Source organism: Myotis nattereri (assembly GCF_964212035.1).
Source record: "Myotis nattereri genome assembly, chromosome: 4".
In the NCBI taxonomy this organism is placed as follows: Eukaryota; Metazoa; Chordata; class Mammalia; order Chiroptera; family Vespertilionidae; genus Myotis; species Myotis nattereri.
The window spans coordinates 8,183,432-8,208,969 of NC_138079.1; positions in this window are offsets into that span (position 1 = coordinate 8,183,432).

Consider the following 25,538-nt stretch of genomic DNA (forward strand, 5'->3'; position numbering starts at 1 on the left):
GGGGGGCTACCAGAGCAGAGCTGAGTTATCCCAGCCGAGGCCCCAGACATTTGCGCTGACACCAATCAAAACCAGCAAAGCTATACAATCAACCCACAGCGGGCTATAGACACAAATGAGCCCAACCCTACAGATACATAATGGAGACCAACCAGGACCAGAAGGATCTATTCTGCTGACCTGGTTCATTGTTTTAGGCCACTGAGTTTTGGGTTTATTTCTTACGCAGCAGCAAACAACTGATACAATTCGTGAACTGAAAGAAAAATCCTACAATGCATCCAAGAGAGACAAAGTGAAATTATAAAACTGGAAACGTAAACAATAAAAATGAAAAGATTTAAATACATCTCTTGGAGTTCTATAAGGTGGCAATTAAAAAGCTGTACTTGATGATGATGAAATTTGGTTGTAGATTCAGGAAGGACAATAGATCCCAAACTGTAGAATAAAAGGAGTCCATATCTAAATACATTAAAGTGAAATAGTAAAACATCAAAAACAAAATATACTGAAAGCAGGTGGAGAAAGAAGAAAGATGACTAAAAGCAGGCACAGTCCCATGGGTAGGCAAAGCACAGGAAGCTTTCTGTAGTCGCTCTGTGGGTGCAAATCCACACAAAGTCCACCTACTCCTGTAATCTTCCCTCCTCATGAGGTTTCATCTCTCTTCTGAAATTTCGGGGAACAGTGAGACCTCTGATACAGCATGAATGGTATAATTTGTAGTACTATCATTATTTGTACATAGGCCCAAACTTTTCTCTTAGTGAGGGAAATTACCTCTACTAATTCATACGCATCTTGGAAAATAGTAGTAATATTCATGCTTTGTTACTTGCTTTTGGATAGTCCGTCTTACCTAAATGTTATCATTTCATATTTTTCCATAATATTCACCTAGTCGGAAACCTTAAAAGGTGTGATTGGTGGTAATTCAATGCTTTACTAACACTCCCCAATATTTATTCACATTTAAAACATATTACAATTCTAGTTACCAGTAGTACATCAATAGAGAAGGCTAATAACATAAGCAGTACGGGAGTGCATGCTAAAGCCGCTTTCAAAAACTCATTACATAAGGTTCAGAATGTGTTTAATAGGATTGCAATTTTCCCTACAATGCAGACACATATTTCCTCTCTCTCCCTCTTCCCAATTTATTCCTTTTATTTAGTTTGCACTTTCCACATTATAACAGGCATGGAAATGCTATTCACAGCTGTGCCAGATAGTACTGGTGATTACCTTTCCTTTTCTTTCCTACGTACAGGGTGTCGAAAAATTAGGCTTATAGCTGTTCATATGAATAATAATATAATTATTAGTAAATAATAATAATACAAGAATAAAATTTGTTTTTTGCATACTCAACAATTAGAAACCTATTTTTGTCCCACCTGCATTTTCTTTTTTTCTGGAGATTATAATTATCCTAATTTTTAATTATTTTTAGAGCACTTTTAGGTTTATAGCACAATTGAGCAGGATAATTCATTTTTCACTTAATGTTTTATGATTTTATAAGTCAGACCCAAAGTTTCCCCAAAGTGTGAAATACCCTCTCCATATGTTATTCCACCAATTCTATGGGTCTGAAGAAACCTCCTGAACACTATGACTTCTGCTGTCTCAGACAGTTGCCTTCTATAGTGACTAATCAATCCTCTAGGCCGGTGATGGCGAACCTATGACGCGTGTGTCAGAGGTGACAGGCGAACTCATTTTTTTGGTTGATTTTTCTTTGTTAAATGGCATTTAAATATATAAAATAAATATCAAAAATATACATCTTTGTCTTACTATGGTTGCAAATATCAAAAAATTTCTATATGTGACACGGCACCAGAGTTAAGTTAGTGTTTTTCAAAATGCTGGCACACCGAGCTCAAAAGGTTCGCCATCACTGCTCTAGGTCAAAGGCTGTATTTATTTTTTTGTCTTTGAAGCCACTTGCATAGTGTAAGCCTTCAGTAAATTACTAAGTAAATGATGACCCTACTGCAAGAGGAAGGCAGATGAGGAAGAGGCTTTGTGACTGAGCTGCTTAGTCAATTAACCACAGAGAGAGCTTTTATCCCCAGTCTGTAGTGATGGAGCTGCTTCAACCAGGGCTCTATGATCTGGGCCTTTCCTGGATCAGTTCAGTCCAACAACAGGTCACTCCACTTGTTGAATTGACCGGGCATTTGAGTATCATATAGCTACTGTCTATGATATACTTGTTTGAACTGACAACCAGAAGATCTCTCAGTACTCTTCTTGGTCTGAGTCTTTCATTTTATGTAAGTAGATAATGAGAAAACACAGATAAGTACCACTGCATTATCATTATTTACAGAGCACATTCAATGTCCTTGAAAATAAGCAATGCAGATGATCTGCTACCCCAAAATCAAGAGAATCTTGTTTCTCCCAACTTAACTAGAAACTGTCCCACAACTCAAGTTACTAACATCGGAGAAATGCAAATATATGACCTTTTATGGATTTTTATGTTTGTTTTTTCATCCTTGTTGCAAACGGTACTATTTATAAGTTGTACAATAGAAAAAGCAGTGAGCAGATAGAATCCTGAAGGTGGAGACTCAGCTCTAAAATCTCCTCATGGAAGTCTGACAAATGCCTAACGTCTCAGTCTTTTTTTCTCCTGTAAAAAAATAATGACAGTATCTACTCTCACTTCCAGATTGTTTTGACTGTATGATGAGACAAAGAGTACAATAACATTTCATAAATCATAGGGCATGTTGAAAATATAAAATACCTTTTCATGAGCTATTTTAGATGGAATTCTGGGTTAAAGATTTAAAGCATACATGGGAAAATAATAAAAGGCCACAGATAGCAAAATACAGTAAGGTGGCAGTGAAGGGTCATGGTTAATGAGCATATGGTAATCGTATCTCACTGACTGAATAATGGATGGTGGTAGTAAGGCATATTGTTGATAATTTAGTGGAGCCTTGGAGGAGGAGAAATACACATGATTTGCATTGACTTGTATATCTTCCTTTGCCATTTTTTAAATCTTTTTAATCTCATAGGAAAGTGCTGCAAAGTACACAGTTCATTGATAAGAAATGAAAGCAATGCCATTAATTTTCTAATTGTAATTTCATAATTAAATATAATCTTGAGCTGTGACAAAATGTTTAGCTAATCTAGGGCAGGAACTATACTCCTTCTCTCCTGACTCATTGTCTCATCTATGAGAACGTTGGTTAGAACTGGAACTAAAACTCACCCCAGAGCGTTTTCCACCTGCCTGGGCTGCCTCCTGAATTCAGCAAGCCCTGGCACTCACTGTCCTTCATGTCCTCAACCTGTTATCCTTTTTGCCATAAATTTCCCTTGAGTTCAATTAACAAGTAGTGTAATTAGTCTATTATGGATGCACCTTTATGTTTAGAAGGCATGTTTCTTTATTTAAATACATGATTGTTTTTTGTTTTGTTATTTACAGAAGCTGCTTTACTTAGGCCATTTCTTCAAGGGTAATCTCACACCGGTTGAAAGGAAACAAGAATACACAGGCCACATGTTATTTATTTATTATACTTTGTATTATACGAAATTTGAATTATACACAAAAGCGAAAAGTATATGCCAAGTGAAAAGAACACTATGACTCATTTCCATGTGCCCGTCATGTGGCCTCAACAATTAAATCTGTTCCATCCATAGCCCTTGCTTATTCACCCTCCCCACCACACATTCTTTGGAGAAAATAAGCAAAACATTATGATGTAAGCATTTCAATATTTCAAGTTTTCTCTAAAAGATGGGGATTCTTTTTAAAACACACATAATCATAAAGCATTATAAATTTAAAATTATCAAGAAAATTTCCTACTACCACCATCCAATATTCCGCCAGTGAGATGCATTGCCTGTGGCCACAACAGTGTAGACTATAACCAGGGTGCAGCTCTCCTAGGACTACATACAATGGCTGAGATACACCCTCGGCTCCTGAAGACCTGAAGGGAGCATTGGGCAGGTGGGACTTGAAAGGCCAAGACCAGGGGAAGGAAGCTCACAGGAGAGCTCAACATTCTTTTGCAGCACATGGCAGTTCTTCAGATCCAAAAGTGAAAGTCTGGGACAGAGGCAGAGGGCCCTGCCAAGAGGCAAGGAAGCCAGGAGAGGTTGGCATCTCTGAGGATGGAAAGGGAAAGGCTGGCATCCAGCCCTGTGAAGATAACCAGATGTCGAGAAGCTGAGAACCCTGAGTAAAGAGAATCAGGAAGAAGAAGAAGCCCACCTCCGCTGGTCTTGCCCTGGAGGCAGCCACCACACCTTTACTCATGCAAGGCAAGAACCCAGGTAAAAAGCAGCTGAGAAGCTGTGTGGAATTTTCAGCATTCTTACAATGTTTGGGAGGCCAAAAGGAAAAAATGGAGTCTAGGGCATACCCAGACCCTGATAAACTCCCCAGGCTCTTGGTCAAGAACCTCAGAGAGCGCTTACCCCAGTAGGGGGTAAACCAGAGGAAAACTGATTGATATGGGGTGACCTAAATGCAGTGTCCATATTTAGCTAGAGGGTAGGGATTCTCCTCTCTAAAGGAAGAGAGGCAACAACTGTCCATACATTGGATATGGACAGGTCAGAAATGACCAGGTGTGCCAAGAAACATGATCAAAACCCAAAAGAAAAGAAGAAAATGCTCTAGGGCAGTGGTTCTCAACCTTCCGAATGCCACGACCCTTTAATACCGTTCCTCATGTTGTGGTGACCCCCAACCATAAAATTATTTTCGTTGCTACTTCATAACTGTAATGTTGCTACTGTTATGAATCATAATGTAAATATCTGATATGCAGGATGGTCTTAGGCGACCCCTGTGAAAGGGTCGTTCGACCCCCAAAGGGGTCGCGGCCCACAGGTTGAGAACCGCTGCTCTAGGGTGTTTCAGATGATAGAATTATCAGGAAAGGTCTTTAAAAATAACTGTGATTAATATGTCCACACATATACACAACAAAATAAAAAATTTAATCAGAGAACTGGAATCTGTTCCCTTAGCAAAAGAACCACACATTCTAGGATTGAAAACTGCAGTAACTGAAATTAATATCTAGTCATAATTCAGATTTCTTTGTCTTATGTTTTATGGGTCATTTAAAAATAATTTGTTTTAAATGGGATTTAAATAAAGTCCATATATTTGGCTTATGTGATAGTAAATCTCTTAAGTGCTTTTTAAACTATAGGCTTAAAACTGTAGGTTTTAACCTATAGGTTTCCTTTTCATCTTTTTCTTTTTCTTTACAGATTTTCTTTATAAAACCAGGCTCTTTGTCTTGTAATTTCTGAGGTGTGGAATTTGCTATTGGTTTTCCCATGGTGGAAAAACATTTAGTATATCCCTCTGTCTTCTGTATTTCTGTGTATTGGTAGTTAAATCTGAATATTTCAGAGTTCATATAGGAAAACCAGGAAAAATGAATGATTCTTTCCCTTTTATTACAAGTTTCAAAATACCACATTGCTTCACTGTCATCCTTCAATAGTGACCATTATTTGTATTTCAAGTGTCTTTATGAATTAATGGAGTTAAAAGCACTTTATATACCTAAGCCATTTTATTTATGACCTATTTTGATGCTCCAATTAATGAAAGCCTAGTCAATTGACTCTCAAGCTCTTTGATATCATCTGACAGCTTTTCAGTCCACAAATTTTTAACCTGAATCATTTCCAAGGAAACAGACAGAAGCATTAGTAGGACATAAACATATGTTGCATATACATGTGTTTGTGTGTATGTATACATATATGTGTGTACAGAGAGTGGAAACATCATCCAGTTGGTCACAATTACCAACTGAAAAAAATGAAGAAAAACCAAAAATTAAAGAATAGATTCTATCCTGCTAATTATTCATCAGGCTGTGAGGCAAAATTTCTGGTCATTTGGCCTGGCTTTTCTCATAGCATGGTGTGTATATCTACACTAGAACAAGAAGAAAGGTGCTGGTGTTATTTCTTTTCTGAGGACTGGGAATGAGGAAACGGTCCCAAGATGCAGTGAAATAACTACATTCAAGTGCTTACATCATGCAGGCTAGCCTTGGTCTATGTAAAAAATAACTCATGTGAATGTATGAAGTAGGGAGAGTAGAGGGAAGATGAAGGACATCGCAGCCCTGACTTATAAAGAAAACATTATTTCTCGGGTCCCTATGAGCGTGCAGAGACAAACCCTCTGGAAGGAGGATAAACAGGATGGTTTTTAGGCATGTGGTTCTTTCCAAGCTCCTCATTTCATAGGCTGGACTCACCAAAAATTGTCAGAGTTTCTTATTGTTTGTCCTGTTACGGCTCGATAATTGGCATCCTATTGTTTGTCCAGGAGAAAATATTACAGGAAGAGCACCATGTGACTTGGGTACCTCTGGGTTCTCGTGGGAAAAGGTTCTTAGCCAGAGGAAACAAATACTCGAACAGCATAACCACAAGCTCACTAATGGCCATTCTCTGCTTACATGTGAAAATGGAGGGAATTTTTATATGTTTCATTTATTTTTTCAAACATTTATTTTTTCAAAAGTAAAGCAGGGGAACTGGAATATTTATTATAATTATTGCCATCATGTTTGCCCTGCTGTAAGAGGCTATAGGCTTCATTGTTGTGAGAATGCGCTACCTTGTCATCTGTTCTGACTAATTTTGTATGTGTCTTACTCAGGTAGACCTCTCACAATTGCTTGTAGTTGCGAGGATGGTAAGAGTAACATGTACCAAGTACTGTATTAGTTTCCTCTTGCTGCTGTGACAAATGACCACACATTTAGTAGCTTAAAGCACATGAATTTCGTAGCTTTCAGTTCTGGAGGCCAGAAGGCCACAGTGGGCCTTGCTGGGCTGGAATCCAGGGGTGAGCAGGGTTGTGCTGCTTCTGAAGGCTCTGGGGGAGAACCCGTTCCCTGTCATGTCCGCTTCAGATGCTGCCTCCCTGTCTCTGTGCCTATGTCTCTGCACCTCTGCTCCCCTGGGCACATCTCTGGTTCTCACTCTCCTGCTTCCCTCTTGCACTTATGAGGGCCCCTGTGGTTACCCTGGGCCCGCATGGGTAATTCAGGGTAACCTCCCCATCTAATGACGCCTAACTTAATCACGCCTGCAAAGTACCAATGAGCCACTTCACAAAAAATGGGCCCACCTACATACCACATACGACTATTCTCTCCTTTTTCAAATGTCCAACATAAGACCTAAAAGTAACTACAAATGTAACCCTGAAACACACCAGTCATTTAGCTGACCTTAAACTGTGCCTACTGCAATTGACTGGATACTCACACAATGAGGCAAATTCTTGCAAAAGATACAATTAGGAGTCAACAAGAACAAGGAAGATGTGACATCCAAAGCCACATGCAGCTTAAGTGTGGTCTGTGTCACACACCACCCTCAATTCCATAGCGCGAGGGTATAAGGTTACACTGAACATATCATGGCCCCTAAATGCTAAAAATGAGAATGCGGAAGTGGCACCCAGCATCTGCTCCTTCACCTGAGTCCCCTGACAGTAATATTAGAGCCACTGATAGAAAGGTGAGACTCATGAGTAATTATCACAATGCAAGTTAAAACGAGGGGTTGAAAATCTTTGACAATCATGTTGGCAAAAAAAAAAAAAGTATTATAATAATACCCAGAACGAGAAAATGGGCATTCATACACTACTGATGCTGGTATGCACTTGTTTGAAGTGATTTGGCAAAAGCCTCAAATCTGCTCTATCCATCTGACCTAGCGAAGGAAATATTGGATGTTGTATAAGAATATTTGTTTATAATAGTGAAAATTTAAAAAGAAGAAGCTAAATGTCTACCAATAAGGGAGCTGAATTGAACAATTCCGTTATGTAAATCTAACATGGCATAATCCAAACAATACCATATAACAATGATGTAGAAAAATATAATGCAGAAGGTTATTCCCAATTTTAAAAATTTTTTAAATCTGAATACAAAACAGTATGTACATAATCTAATTTTTTAAAACTATTAAACATCTATGAGCACTTTATCCAGAAAAAGGTAACAAGAAGTGAATAAATGAAAAAGGACCTTTATTCAACTCTTTTTACTTAAAAATAACTTCTGCCGAAACCGGTTTGGCTCAGTGGATAGAGCGTCGGCTTGCGGACTGAAGGGTCCCAGGTTCGATTCCGGTCAAGGGCATGTACCTGGGTTGCGGGCACATCCCCAGTGGGGGGTGTGCAGGAGGCAGCTGATCGATGTTTCTCTCTCATCGATGTTTCTAACTCTCTATCTCTCTCCCTTCCTCTCTGTAAAAAATCAATAAAATATATTTTTTTTAAAAAAAAAAAAAGAAAAAAAAATAACTTCTGTTTGGTCTACTATCTAAAATATTCATTGTGCAATGTCCTACCAGCCCCACATACCCTTGATGGTTCCAAGCTTGAACTTTTAAAGTAATTCCATTAAAACGATATTTGAATAGGAAAAGTGATCAAGTGAGTATATGAATGCCAAGATGGCCAGATTGTGTTTATTTTATACGTGAACTTTACAAGCTATAAAAACTTAGTTCAAACTACAAACTACAATCTATGTCTATTTCATGTTTAAAAACTGTTTTTTAAAAACACAATAGTGCCCGGCTGGTGTTGCTCAGTGGTTGAGCATCAACCTGTAATAAAGAGGTCACAGGTTCAATTCCCAGCCAGGGCACATACCTGGGTTGTGGACAAACAAAACGATACGAAGGAAAAGGCGTTAGAATAGATGGAAGCTCAGCATACACCGGAGTGCCTGGACCAAGCCTGTCAGTGCTGAGGGGCGGGAATGGCCTAAGGGACACTAGAGCTGAAGGATAAATGGGCATCAATCAATCAAAGGGGAGGAGCCAGCCACCAGGTGTTCTGAGGCCCTTTCTCAGCATTTCCCCTGTTGCTCTGGTGACCCACTTCCCTTGGAAAGTTCCTCCCAGGGACGCCTTCCGCTGTGCCTAACTCCTCAGGTAACCCCTGGGGGTCAGTGGTGTCATTACTTCAAGGTGAGTCACTTCTCTTGAACGGTGGTGTTGAAATTGCAAAGAGATGACAAATGGGCTCTGGTTCTCGCTTAGGAAAATCTCCAAAAAGCCTCTTTACTCTTCTTTCTTTTTATAGAACTCTGACCTCGGTTTCTCCCCGGGGGAGGCCTCCTGGAGCCAAGCTCCCCGGCTTCAGTGAACGGCTCTGCACGCCTTTCCTTTGGTCTCAGATGAGCCACTTCTACCACCAAAGTCTGCTTTCACGTGGGACTCCAAAACAAAGAGACTGGAGACTTCAGATCTTGTCCTCACGTTGCGCAAAGATTGATTGTGTGATCACCTAGGAAGGGATTTGCTTGGGGTTATACTTTCTTCCAGCAGTTTCCTCGTGGACATGGCCATGGGGAGAGTTTGGAAGAGTCCGCGACATGCGCAGAAATGGAATGTGGTCTCTGCCCGCACCCGCTGCCCTCACACTCCTCCTCCTGCCCCAGCCTCGCTCTTGATTCCTTAATTCAATATTGCTAGTTTTGCGTTGGCCCATGAGTCTGTTGTTTGTTTGTTAATTAGCTACAATTAACGGAGAACTGGTCTTGTGAGAATAGAACCCAGGATATGGTCAGTTAGGAAGTATTTAAAAGGATGTGAGCAAAAAACGAGAGCACCATGTGAGCAGAGCCTTTGTGGATGGGCGCTTGGTTATGCCCTCTGAGAAATAGCCACTCTGCCCGGGGGAAACAGGTTGAAATAAGTAAATAAAAAGAATATGCAGTAAATAAGTTATTAGGGGTTGAGAAGCCAAAAAGACACATGAACATGTTTCATATGTGACTTCATTATGTCCTCCCCCCGACTTTCACTAGCAGGAAATACATTGGGAGAGGCTGTTTCTGCTTACGCCTGAGAGGAAAGGGGGGTTCGATCGAGTAACATTTTTAAAAGTGGACAGTCAGTGAGCAAGTCATCGAATGTAGTGTTTCTTTAAATCTTGCTCTGAATTTACCGTTTCAGCATAGCCTCCTTTGATGCTTATGCTTAGGTATTTGAATAAAGCATCAATATTATTTTTTAAAATGTAATTACATAGACATTTTATTTTTTTACTCTCTTTATCACCTTTGGGAAATATGGTGGGTGAGTCTAAGAGAATATAGCCACATTACTAGCCTAAAACTGGTGAAGTTTTATAATAATGGCAAACCAGAGGGTTTAAAATAATCAAATACATAAAATTTTAAAAAGCAACCTTACCAGGCAGAGCTATAAATTGCAAGCATCTCAAAAGATACTTTGAGAACGGAAAATCTCAATTAACAGAACCTAAACTGCTGGCTCCTTTACTGTGATTTTCAGTGTTCTACTTCCTGCAAGGGTGAGAAAACCAGACTCTATTAAAAGTTTCCTAAACAATGCAGGTTCCAGCAAATGCTGGGCGTGAGAACACACTAGCCCACTCCCCGGGCTTCTGCACTATGGTCTCTGTGTGAAATCACAGGCTTCAGAGGCGAGAGAGTGACTGAATGCATTTCACAAAACTCTGAATAACAGTTTTGAAGCAAACCGGTGTTTTCCACGTTAGCCACGGCTGACCACAAAACACTTGCCCCACTTCCTCGTCATCCTGACGGAGGCTTTAATGCGCACATACCCCCTAATGGAGCCTTTACCGTAGGGCACTTGGAGTGTCCCACCCCATTTACAGACCACTGACTTAGGAACAACCTGTCTGTCACTGCTGCTGTTGCATGAGGTCTTCTGATTATCGAGTACATATTAGGATGATTCACGTCTCACCAGCCCAATGTGGTTTGAAGCAACTGAGAGGAAATATGCCCAGAAATTCACAGCATGGTCATTTCCCTGAAATCTTTAGAAGTGCCCCTCAATCAGGCATAAACATGCATTATTCATTCAATACACATCCTATTTGCTAAGCTGGGGGAACAGCACCCTTACCATGTGATTTGGGTAAGTATAGATAGACATTCCAACCGTGCCATTTAGTTCATTCCGATTCCTCTGTTTTTATACTTTGAGATCCTGAATGTATTTTATATCTTCCTTTTGAAAATAACATGTTATTAAATATTGGACTAGAAATTTCATTTTCTGCTTCCTTTTCTCTCCCTTGGGTGCCTGTGTCATGCTCACAGTGAAGTCACAGGTGCACTTTGGAAAGCTTAACTCTGCTTCTGAGTCATGTTGCTGAGCAACCAAACTCCCTCCCATCCCAGGAGGCTCACTCCTCTCCAGTTTCTCTTCGCTTTCTAAGGACACCAGGATAGGATGAGTAAACTACACTTACTGTCTTTCCAAGTATGCGGATTTTCAGTGTTATCTAATTTCCGGAAACAATTGTGACAATGCTTACATTCTAGGACCCGCTTTAATACACATAATCTAGTAAAAATTTGGATGGATCTTTATAGTTACACACACACACACACACACACACACACACACACATATTTCTTTTTTAGTCTGATAGAAAGAACCCAGTACTCAGGTTAGGAGATATGGTCTCCAGAACCACATAGACCCTTTGCTTGTGCATCCCCTGGTCTCTGAAACCAGAGTCAGCAGGAATAGGTTGTAAACACAAACCCCTAAAAAACCTCATGGAGAGAGTAAAGCTCTAAAGGCAACATCAAAGGGAAGAGGCCTATAGGATCAAGAAATTACATAGAAAAGATCTTGATTATTAATTTCACCAAGGTGATTTATTATATCAAGGGATCTGAGTATCTTATAGATCTGTCCGTTTCTCTTCATTCCTCCTGTTAGTTTCCTCATTCAGGCTCTCAGCATGGCTTTCCCAGAGCATTGCAACATCCCCTAAAGAGTCTCTCTAACTCCCAGACTTGTTCCCCTTAATCCACTACCCACTTTATAGACTGAGACAGTCCGCTGTTTAAAATGCTTAAGTGGCTCCTCGTGCCCTCGGGATAAAACCAGTCTCCTTAGCATGGAATTTCAAGGGCTTTCTTTTGCTTAAAATTAAATTTATTGGGGCGACATTGGTGGACATGATCATATAGTTTCAGGTGTGGGTTTCTATGTTACAAGATCTGTATATTGCACAGTGTGCCCAGCACCCAAAGTCAATTTTCTCCTGTCACCATATTTTGCTCCTGATTATTTTCCTAGCCTTATCTCTTGACCACCTCCTACTGTCTTGCAATCTAATCTCCTTTCAGACTGAATTACAGACACACCTCTACTTCTAAGGTCTTTGCATAGACCATGCTTTCTACCAGGGATGCCATCTCACTCCTAACATCTTCACTCTTACCTAGATGAGTCTTATTCATATTCCAGATTAGATGAGACTTCCCAGATATCACCATCCCTTATACCTCAAAACATAATTAAGCGACCCTCCAATGTACTAATTACCAAGATAACAGATATTGACTCACAGTGCAGCTTTCCACTCTCTGACTTCTGAGCAATTCACTAAACTCAGAAGTCCATAAGGGAGGGGACTGTGACAATCAGATGAGTTTTGAGATTACATGGTCAGACTCTAAAACTGCAATAGGTATATTTTCTTTTTCCCTTTAGGAGAGTGGAGAGATAAACTCATGCACTCATTCAGCTATCTTTATGGGGAAGCCTGGTGCCACAGCTTTAAATGGTTTTCTTCTTAGCACATGAAATGGTTTTGATATTGAACCCACAAACTCAGAATACAAGAAATGTAACATTTTAAAAAATATATTCACATTCTACTCTGTGGTAGTAATTTAATCTAGTCAATTCTGGATCATCTCATTCAAGTCTAGGAGTCTCATCCCTTCTTTGACATTGTATCCAAATTGAGGGGACAAGGGCTGAAGTTATAATTAGAAGATGGGAATGGAGATGGAAATTGAATCCATAAACTACTCAATTACTAAAGAGAAAGGATAATTACAAACATGACAAAGGTGCTAATTACTACTACAATGACACATATTAAAATATATAAATGCATCAAATTAACATGTTTTATACCTTAAATTTACACAATATTATATGTCAAATACACTCAACAAATTTTAAAAAAAGGACTCCATCTCAATCCATGAGTGTTTGTGGGGTTCCTGATGTGACAGATTTGCTACAGAGCTTAGAGCACTTTCAAAACACAGAAGAACGTGGGAAGGAAGCCAATATGGGCAGTTGCTTTGTCAAGCAAGACTTTCCACCAGAAAAACAAACAAGAATCCAGTCACCCAAAGGAGAAGAAATGCCATAACTGACATTTCCAAACCAGTCAATGATGCTTAACATTTACAAAAGGCTATGCAAATGGGAATTAAACCATTCAAACTCTTTTCTGTTTGTTGTATCTAAAGAAGCAAACATGTATACAGATTAAGGTTGTGCTCAGCCATCTGTTCAGGGAAATACATGCTTGTTATTGCTTTTTCATTCTTTTCTATCTCTCCTTCACTCTTTCCTTCTTAGTCTTATTTAAAAAGGCATCTTCAACTGGTGAACAAATGCACAAAATTCAGAAGAATAGAAGTAAATACATGAAGTAATTATCGTAATATTAAAATGGAACTAGGAAAATGACATTAGGGAGAGTATTGCAGACCTGTTGACAGGTTGGCTCGAGCATTTTAGTGGCTCACTGAGGCAATCTGGTAGTTACAAGATTTACAATATATATGAGATGAAAACAAACCAAGTTTTCAGGAGAAACGTTTCAAAGAGAAGCATTGTCAAGTCATTTGTCTTTATCACTCTACACACTACAGGACCATTGCAATAGAACCTTCCAAGTGCCCCTACCACATAGCAGAAGCAAATTCCAACCTAATATGAATCTGTGTCAGAACATTTTTGTTGATGTACAATCAAACTCAAGGAACATTAACAGAATAATTCTCATCTTAGTCTGGAATTTGTTTGTTATTTTGAAGTACCTGCTGCTTTCATAGAAGGTGGAACTTTCTTGTTTTTACTTTATTTCATTGAATGGTTTCTGTCTGTCTATGACTTATACCCCTGCAATGAGTTGTTTTCATGCTGTCACCCTGCTTTTGTGGGTGTTAACTGATGAACTTTATTCTTGTTCAGTGTGTTGTCTTCTATCCCTACCCTTTTATTACCTAAATGTCAGCCCTTTCATTGTCCATCTCCTTCCCAACTGCTCTCAATATCTTTATAGAGGCTTGAAGGCTAGGCTAGCTTGAAACTCTCTCAAATCAATGAGAAGGCAATAAGCCAGTATAAACTAGGCTCGGAGCAGCCTGCTCATTTCATAAAGTTGACCTTGCACTGCACTGCATGGTGGATGAATTCCTTCTAAGAATATCTATCAAGCTCTTTACATGTGTGCACTGAAATTTTAGATAGAGAGAACTTCATAGACTCCTTGGACTCCCTATACCCCTTAAATATTAAGAGGATTTCCAGTGGCCTTGCTTTGCTCCTGCATCTACTCTTTAAAAACCTCAAGGGATTTGCATCTCACACTCAATTACTACAATTTAGCAGCTTAAAACAACATCCATTTATTATCTAACAGTCCTGCAGGTTAGAAGTCCAGCACAAGCCTCAGTAGGTTGATATTTGGTGTTAAAAGGGCTATATTGCCCTAGTCTGTTTGGCTCAGTGGATAGAGCGTCAGCCTGCAGACTGGAGAATCCCAGGTTCAATTCCAGTCAAGGGCATGTACCTCAGTTTCAGGCTTGATTCTTGGCCCTGGTTGGGGCCCGTGTGGGAAGCAACCAATTGATGTGTCTCTCTCACATAGATGTTTCTCTCTGTGTATCTCTCTTCTTCCCTTCCACTCTCTCTAAAAATCAATGGGAAAGTATCCTCGGGTGAGGATTAACAACAACAAAAAAAGGACTATATTGTCAATTACCACTCTTAGTAATGAAGAGTAAAAATCTCAAGTCAAAAATGAGAAATCATGATATATCATTAAAATGCTTTTACAACAGTTTTCTTGGAGCTGTAATGGAGCTTCAAATTAGAAGTATAGTAAGAGTCTCACAGATAAATGGACTGAAAGCAATAACAAAATTCACAGGAATAGAAATTTAAATATATAAGAAACATGAAAAAAATGTTAAACCTCATTAATAATCAAAGAAATGCAAATTACCCAGTGAGAACTGTCTATGTGGGCACCTTATCAAGTTGTCAATGATGAAGAAAGAATAAAACAAAATACCGGTGAAGCTGCAGTGAATGAGCACATTAACAGCTTTCTGTTAGTAAAAGATTTCTGGAGAGCTATTTGGCAATCTATCTCAACTGCCAAGATAAAGTTCAACACTTTGATTCCTGAAGCCCACCTCTAGAAATCTTTCCTAATGTTGTAGTTGTAGTCAATCGTTTATGTAAAAGGTATGGGAATGTAATTAATAAGAAAGAAAGAAATGGAAGAAAGGAGCCATTTGAATGTCCATTTAGGGAATGACAAAACCATATCATGAAGCATTATGCAGACATTAAAAGTGGTGTTTTTAAAAACCCTGTAATATAAATAACAATATCATATTTTTAAATGATTATTTTTTAAAGTACAGTTGATATACAATCTTATATTGGTTATATTAGTATCAGGTATACAATATAGTGATTCGACATTTTTACTCCTTACAATGTGATCGCTTCACTAACTCTAGTAATCATCTGTCACTGTGTACACTTATCACGATATTGTTGACTATATTTCCCTTCCCCTTCTCACCCGTTCCCCCATCCATCCCTTCTGGTAACCATCCCTTTGGTCTGTTTCTATGGGTCTGTTTTTGTTTTGTTTGTTTTGGGGTTTTTTTGTTTCTAGATTCCACATGTAAGTGAAACCATACAGTATTTGTATTTCTCTGCCTGACTTATTTCACTTAACATAATATCCTTCAGATCCATCCCTGCTGTTGCAAATGGCAACATTTCATTCTTTACTTTTAATGTTACATAATATTCTATTGTATATTTATACCACATCTGCTTTATCCACCTGAAAGTCTCAGGGCATCTTGTAATATGAATATGTCCCGAAATGTTTACCATATGTCTACACAGGAACTAGATGTACAGGGTTTAAGAGGAAGTAAATTTGAGTCAGCATTTGAGGTTTCAAAAAAGCATTCTGCACACTGAAATGTTGTAGGATAAACCAGATAGACCAGTATTTGATCCTAGGCCTCCTCTAAGGAACACATGTAGATTCCCTGAGATGACTGACCTCTTGATTTCCAAGAACAGTTGGCTGAGCTGGACACTTAGATATGGTGAATGGCAGGCCTGGAGTTCTAACCAATCCTCTGCTTCTCTTTCCACCGCTTTCTGTTCTGACTCTGAATATCTACTTCCCTGTTGATATCAGCAATACCCACCAGCACACTAGTCGGTGCTAAGAGTGGGTAAACTCTTCTTGAGGTTCCTGTCTCCCCAACTGGAGATAACAAGAATATGTGCTTATGGTCCAAATTAAGGCACTCACACATAGGACGGCCTCCAGCCTGCAAATCACAAAACTTCAGCCTCAGTCCCCACCTGCTCCATTAATCTGGGCTGAGTTATTTGACTTCTGTGTGCTTCAACTTTTCATTGTCACTCTGAGGGATTTGGACAAAACCAGATGTTTTTAACAAAGAGTCATAGACTTAAGGAGGTGGTAGTGATGGGGGCGAGTACTACAGACTCCCGGAAATGTAGTAGAAATCTAACTTGCTGCTTTTCTTTTTTTTCCTGAGGAAAAGCTTTAATCAGATTTTTAAAGTTTTGGACTTGAAACTGTTGGGACCCCCCAATTAAATATTTCCATAAACACATTGAACATGTTTAAGGCATTGGGTTAGGCAAGATGGGAAATACAAAATGAGTGAGATAAGTACCCAAATCATCAAAATCCTGTGACACAACATACTAGTGCCACAAAGTACAACAGACTGCAGTGAGTACTTGAAGAAGTGGGAGATTACAGCATCTGGAGGTGGGCAAGTGGGAATTAGAGAACCCTTCAGGAAAAATAGTTTGTGCACATTAAGGAAGCAAAGCATTTCAGGCAGGGGACATAACATAAGCCAAACACAGAGGCCAAAAACCCTATAGGATGTGGGCATGCACTCTGATACATTTGGCTAGAAGATAGAGTGTGGGAAGAATAAAGCAGAAAACCAAACACTGTAAGTATCTAAAAAAATAAAATGTAACGTGCACATGAATATGGGGTCCTGGCTAAGACCTATGTCTATCCTCATGCTTGGGTCTCTCAGTAGCTTTTAATTTTGTAGGAATATGTGCTGAGCTTCCAATAATGGGGAGCATCTCACACTGACATTCCATACATAAATAGATGAGATAGAGATAGATGGAGATAGACACAGAGACAGAGATAGAGATACCCTCCTTCCCATTTACAGATTTACTATATATATTATATTAATATAATCTATGTTGTATAATATATATGTACAGTAGTCCCCCCCCTTAGTCACAGACTTGCTTTCTGCAGTTTCAATTACCCTTGGTCAACTATGGTCCAAAAATATTAAATGGAAAATTCTAATAATAAACAATTCAGAAGTGTTAAATTGCTCCCTCCCACCCGGATGTGAATCATCCCTTCGTCCAGCATATCTACACATATACACTACCCGCAGATTAGTCACTTAATGGCCATCTGTGTTATCAGATTGACCATTGCAGTATCACAGTGTTTATCTTCAAGTAATCCTATTTTACTTAATAATGCCCCAAAGCCATTCACAGTTATAACTGTTCTATTTAATTATTTGTTTTTAAACTCTTACTATGCCTAATTTATAAAGTATGCACATATATAAACATTTATATGTATATATGTCAACTATATATACATACATATGCAGTTGATTCTCATTATTCATAGTAACTATGTTCTGTAAAGTTGCTGTGAACCCTGAATTAGTGAATACAGAGCCATTGTTTCTAAAGGAAATACAGGATTAGGTTCCCATGAACCTTTCTTCTGAGCCTCTGATGACATTTTCATTAACCAATCAACACAACCTTATTTTATTTGTGTTTGTGCTTAAAGACACTTTTTGAAGCATAAATATTGTTGATCCATTAACACTGAACTTGTGGCCAACAGCATTATAACCCATGCCTGGACACAGGTTATGTGTACCTCCATAAGGTACATCATAGTCTTCTTGTGCTTAGGAACATGGGACAGCACTTTAGCACTACACTTAGGGTCCAGTTTAAACAAAAACAAAACCAAATCACCAAAAAAGTACTGACATGCAAAAATCATGACACTAATTAGATCATGGAAGGATACTTGTTTGCAGTATGAGAGCTAAAAGCAAAAAAGCAGGGCACTGTCTTGTTTAATCCCAGCTGGAAATATATGTATCAAGGAATTCACGTTTTTTGTCATTTCACACATGTCAGTGAATGATTGCAAACATACCATGAGTATTGATTTATGGTTACAAATAAATTTCAGTGACCTAGGTGTATTTGTAAATATGAAAACCATAAATAATGAGGATAGACTGTATGTGTATATGTGTGTGTGTTTGTATGCTTACACATATACCCTCCTTGCATTTTAACAGATTTACTAAATAGGAAAATCCATGCATTGTAAATAATGATGTAACTTGGTTGTCTTCTAAACACCTTCATTACCACTGTGACATCACCATTCTAGCTATCAGCCTCCTAGACTCAGAAATGTTTTGTAAACAGAGAAAACACATCTATCTCTCAGAGACAGACTCTCAATAACCAGCTTAAGACAGATGACTAAATTCAGAAAACCAGTATAGTTCTTTATGAAAAAAAGCTACTCAGGGGACAAGGCACCATAACCCTCTAGCCAACACCTTTCTGTAGTAGCTGTCCCAAGTGGGAGACCAAATAATACTTTGAAGGTCCTTAGTAAGGATGAAACTAGTGAATACTAGTCATATGGTTTGACTGTGTTCTAAGTATCAAGCCAAAGGTACAATTAATAATTAAGTATTGAGTAAGTTAATATTAAAAATGTGCTTTGTATAAAGTTACTCAAGTGCCTGTTTGACTATAACAGCCTGGATTTTGGACTAGTGTAAGGTGGACAAATATTTTTGCAAGTGTTTTAGGAAAGCAGGCTTGCTTTCAAGAGGCACCTACACATCCCATTTTATAAGTTAATTTTTTTCTTAGAGAAGATCCATAGAGAATAATAAAATCATTTTCCTACTGGATCAGAGGAAGCAACTAATGCAGCCAACATGGAGAAAGTGAGGCTGAATGCAGGCAGAGAGGCGTGGAGGAGAGAGAATCAGGGGACAAGGTCCTGCATCTGACTTCCACTTGGTGATAGGCAGGTGCCATCAGGAGTGAATCTCAATCTCTCCCTCATCCCTCTCACCTAGCTCTGCCAGCCTTATCTTGAAAGCATATCTCGGAGAAGGCACATTTCTCTCTACTCCTTACTCATGGTATCCTAGCCATGCTGAATTCTTTTATTTCTTGGATGATCCAATCTCTCTCCTTCCCATTTTCTCCTCTACTTGAAAATCTTGCCCATTAGCTCCTCAGTGGATGGCTGATCACCCTCCTTCAGGCCCCAACTAAAACATTTCCCCTCAGCAAGCCACTCTCGTCTTACCCATCTGATCCTACTTTTCATTTCCTTACTATAGGCTGTAGTGGTCTTGCTTAGTTATTTGTTCACGTGATCACTATCCAGCTCCACCCTCTGTTGTTTAAGCACCTTAAGGATAAGAAACACATCCCCTCATTTACATTACATCCCCCAAATCTGCAAAAAAGTTTGCCTCAAATCAGATATTATTTATTGAATAAGTGAATATGAAGCCTACCTAGTCACTTATTATATTTAGTAATCTTACAAAATAAAGAAAAATGAGTGAAATCATAATTTATAATTACAAGATTTCAAACCTCTGGTTGCTTTTTATGGCTTTTCAAATTGAGGTCAGGGAAGTTCAGCTCATAATCCTAACCAAGCTGGTAAATGTGGAAAGTAGGCTGTTGAAGGCCAGCACTCCAACAAAACCTGCTGATAAATCAAAGCTGAGTTTATTGCTTAAAGCCATAATGGAAAAATACCATCACCACAGAGCTTTGACAGTGTCTTGGGGAGGATAAGGTAAGATTGATATTTATTTAAATTTGGAAGTTTTGTGTAAAGTGGGTCTTTCAATAGAGGAACAGTGATTAGGATTGAGTAAAAATCAGACAATTTATCTGGATTAGTGGAAATAGCAAGATAAGAATTTTAACACTACTGATTTCAAGATTATCTAGCAATGTAGACAATGGGGTTTGGGGTAAATGTTTTTGACTCTCAGGGTAAAGTTTGGATCACAAAAACACTCTATAAATCCCATATTTCCATCACTAACCCAAAGACTTTGAAAACCACATGGATTACCTTTCCCCAATCCTCAAAAGTAAACATTTTTAAAACAAGTTTCCAGGGGAAAGCTTATGTATTTAATTTGATGAAGTAGGACTATTTTACTTTTTAAATATTTTTTATTTAGATTTTAGAGAAAGAAGAAGGGAGAAGGACAGAGAGATAGAAACATCAATGATGAGAGAGAAACTGCCTCCTGCGCACCCCACACTGGGGATCTACCCCACAATCTAAGCATTTACGCTGACCAGGAATTAAACCAATGTCCCTTTGGTTAATGGGTCAATGCTCAACCACGGAGACACACTGGCCAGGAGAAATAGGGCTATTTTAAAAGGGCAGAAAATATGGATTCCATTCAAATTACTATGCTGCTCCTAATACACCACTGAGGATGGCCAATTTCAATAAACTGATAAAAAGAATTCCATAAATAGATATTAATATTTAGTCAAATCAGAAAATAATAATATAGTCACTTAAAAATGCTTTATGCTTATTTCAAGTGTAACAATAAAACACAAAACTTCATCGCTTCTCGGCCTTTTGGCTAAGATCAAGTGTAGTAAAACACAAAACTTCAATAGTAATGTAATAAGTGCACATAAAACCTATTTCATATGAGACCCAGTCTATGTGTATCATTTAGTGCCTAATGTGGGGTCAGATATCTTGTACTGCTGAGCTATAAAGTAAAGTGACTTTTGATCTAACTGCCTGATGAAGCCAATTAAATAGTATGTGTAATTGATCGTGTTTCTCCCCCTTAAAAATAACCTTTCAGACTGAATATACCAAAACCTCAATGGAATGTTATGAAAATATTTACAGTAGGATAGTCACTCTTCCAAGTCAAAAAGTTTCAAAGCAGGTTTTTACAGGTAGCCATAAATGCTCTCAAAATTAGAAAAATTTAGGTTGAACCACATGACATGGCCCTTCTGAAGGCAACATCAGTCAAATACTATGATTCATGTCATACATTTTAACAGAATTTGAGAGTTAGATGGGATCTTCAAAAGTATATGGTACAGCCACGCTCCTATCAGAAACTAACACTTATCAGAGATAAAGTTTGTCAGAGTCACCTGGTCACTGTCTGTGGCCAGACTTAGACCTCTGAGAGTCAGACCTACCCTATGTCCCACTGCGTTCTGCTCACAGATCGTGCCTTGACTTCCTGACAACTTTGTCATAAAGTAAAGTATTTCAAAAACAAGTGTTGCATTTGGATAAGTTAGGTTGCTGCTTTATTCAGTATGTTTTGCTTGGAGATGGTTGGATGAGAGCACATGAATTTCTGCTTCAGTTCTTAATCAATAGGAAATTATTTCACAGAAGTGAGATTGTCACATCACACAGCCAGGGCTCACAGGCCCCTGGGAAATTGATTTTGGAGCAGCTAATCTTTGCAGTAAGATTCACGGGCACATAAGCAGTCATCCCTGCTAACTGGCTAATGACACACAGACATGACTCAAATGTCACTCACAACCCTTTTGTGCGGCATTGATGTCTGTGGAGCTGTTCAGTTCCTCAAGGAATTTAAGCAATGGCAGATCAAACTGATATTTTTCCAAGAAATTCCTTTCATACAGCTCTTTCAACAGGTTGGGAGTCACTGCATAATTCATGAGAGAGCCCCTTGTACAGATGTTAATGGCAGTCTGCTTGCGGCTATTAGCTAAACTTACATTAGACTTTGGGCTTGAGTCACCAGGCGGAGAGCATCAGACACCCATGGCAGCATTCTCTGCATCAGCCTATGCCCTGTGGCTTGACAAGAGGATGGGAGACTGTAATTGCTTCAAGAGGAAATGAATACGCTCAGTGCCCTCCATGCTAGATGACTGCGTGTTTATAACAGCGCATTAGAAAGAAAACCTCCCTATTTATGTCTATGTTTGTCCTTATCTGCTGATTTATGACTCTCTAATGCTCTACGTTTTAACTACCTAGAATTTAATGCCTACTATTTTTTATGATATTTGACTACATGTAATAAAAACCCTTGCAAGCAACTTCTAAAATGGCAGAAGTTATGAGTCTAGGGAGACAGACAATAAACATGCATTACCAGTGAAGGTCTTGGACTTGTGAGTATATCTATTCAATATTATATAGCAAGCTATAAAATTTACAGAAAAATATTTATTATAATAGTAGTATCTCCGAGAAATTGTCCCCCAAATTTGGAGATGGTTATTAAAATTGATTATTGCCTAACAGGAATGTTATTCCTAAGGTTTGTTTGTGGTTAATAATTAAAAATAAATTTAAGGAAATGGATTACATATCCCCATCCAGAGCTCCTTGCCTCCATCAAACTGTGTATGTATTAGCTATGATGTCCTGTCAGTTATAGGTGTTGCAAATGTCTTCTCCAATTCTGTATTTTGATTTTACACTTATTGACATCTCTTGATTAATAGAAGTTCTTGTTTTTATGAAGACAACTTTATCAATGTTGTCTATTAAGAATAGTGCTGTATTTTTTACTTAAGTATTTTCCCACTATAAGTTCATGAAAATAATGTCTCACACTGTATTCTGGAATTTTATTGGTTTACCTTTCATGTTTAGATTGAAAATCCAATCTGGAACTTATATTTTGTGCACAATGTGAGGCAAAGATCAGTTTGACCTGGATTCTTTTTCACATGAGTATCTAGTTTTCCCAGTAACAGTTGTTAAGAGGTCTTCTCCTTTGTGCCTTTGCCATACATCAAGTGTCCTAATGCCCATTGATCTATTTCCATACCATTGGTCTACTTGTCTATGTTTGCAAGACTCTCTTGTTCTCCCTCACTCCTTAGATGAAGCAATATTTGGGATCTCAACCCAGTGTTGAGTAAACTCACCATGGTTTTTTCCCACTCATAAAACCTGAACTCCAGTGTGCCTTTCATTAACCTCACTCTCAAAAGTGCTACTGAGTCTCATGTTTACCCACCATAAAATTAACAACCATCCCCAGGAGAAGTATATCCCCACGAGCATTATCTCTATCCTACCCCAAATACTGGCCTAGTAATTCTCCTATCTTGTTAGCATTTCAGTTACATCAAGTAGACCTTTAAATGTGCTTGGACCAGATTTTCCCCTTGTCCTCAGTGGGAGGGTTGTTCCAAATTACCTAGTCTGCCATTACCAGAATCAAGAATGTGTATCTTTTTTCCTTACACATACACTTAAATGATTATTTCTAATTCTCTTATCTTTATGCAGTATTTGTCTCCAAACTTTTTATGCGTATTTTTAATGCTTCAATCTACCAAATGAAAATCTGTGCTTCTACTTTTCTTTCCACATCTCCTGTCCTCTTTACTTCCCACCCAACATGAGCTTCTGCAAAAGGCATTGTTTTATATCCTTGATGATGGCTATTGGACATAACCACTGTAATCTACACTAATAAAAGAGAAAAATGGTAATTGGCGTACGGCGATACCCTTTTCATTGGCTAATCAGGGCTATATGCAAATTAACTGCCAACTAAGATTGGCAGCTAACTGCCAACTAAGATTGGCAGTTAACTGCCAACAAGATGGCGGCTAATTTGCATATGTAGGCACAACACAGGGAGGCGAAAGGGAAAGCAGGAAGAAGCCCTCTGCCACTGACAGTGATCGGAAACCCAGGGGGGAGCTAAGAGCTGGGGGGCAGGGCAAAGGCGGCCCTGGGGCCGCCTTTGCCCTGCCCCCCAGCCATGATCGGAGAATCAGGTGCCTTTGCCGCCCTGGCCAGTGATAGCAGGAAGTAGGGGTGGAGCCAGCGATGGGAGCTGGGCACAGTCAAAGCTGACAGTCCCAGGAGCTAGGGGTCCCTTGCCTGGGCCTAAAGCGAAGCCCACGATCGCAGCACCCCCCACTGCCACTGCAGGTCCCCGCTTCCTGGGCCGGACGCCTAGGCCAGAGGTGTCAGGCCTGGGCAGGGGCGGAGCCTGCAACCGCGGGGAGCTGGGGGTCCCCTGCCCAGGCCTGACACCTCTGCTGGAGGCCTCAGGCCTGGTCAAGGGGCCGATCCGGTGATTGGTGATCGGAGGGTGATGAGGGTCAGCTCCCCTGGCCGAGGCATCAGGCCTGAGTAGGGGGGCGGAGCCGGGGACTGGGGGGATATGATGGTCCCCTTGCCCAGGCCTGAAGCCTGGGTCAGAGGCATCAGGCTTGGGCGGGGGGTGGAGCAAGCGATCAGAGGGAGATGGGGGTCCCCTGCCCAGGCATGATTCCTGGGCCAGAGGCCTCAGGCCTGGGCGGGGGCCAGAGCCAGTGATCGGGGGGAGATGGGGGTCCCCTGTCCAAGCCTGACACCTCTGGCGGAGGCGTCAGGCCTGGGCAAGGGGCCAATCAGGCGATCGGAGGGTGATGGGGGTCAACGCCTGAGGGCTCCCAGTATGTGAGAGGGGGCAGGCTGGGCTGAGGGACACTCTCCCCCCACACACACACACACACCCAGTGCACAAATTTCGTGCACTGGGCCCCTAGTCTATGATAATAAAAGCATAATATGCTAATTAGACCAGACAGCCGAATGACCTTCTGGACGTCATTCTGAACATCCTTCTGAACAAAGCCGTGGTGGCGGGGGCTAAGGCAGAGTTTATTAGGGACAATCAGGCAGGCAAGTGAACAGTTAGGGGTGATCAGGCAGGTATGCAGAGTGGTTAGGGGTGATCAGGTTAAGAGCCAGTGGTCCCAGATTGTGAGAGGGATGTCTGACTGCCAGTTTAGGCCTGATCCCATAGGGATCCCAGATTGCGAGAGGGGTCAGGCTAGGCTGAGGGACACCCCGCCCCCATGTACGAATTTCATGCACCAGGCCTCTAGTTTTTATATAAATGACATCTGCACCCCACCCCTCCATAATGGGGATGGAGCCCACACCTGAGCATGTGCTCCAACCTGGAATTGAACCTGTGACCTCTTGGCGCATGGGATGACACTCAACCACTGAGCATCCCCATTTGGGCTGTTTGCCTCCCTTCTCTGTTCTGAGACTTAAATCCATCATATGATGAGTTTCACAGAAAACAAAAAGAATTATTTATGAGTGTGAACCAAGATTGCCAAGGGGGAACCATTTAAGTTGAGGGAACTAAACTAGAGCCAGAAGGTAATGAACAAGTTTGTCTTATACACATTCCACT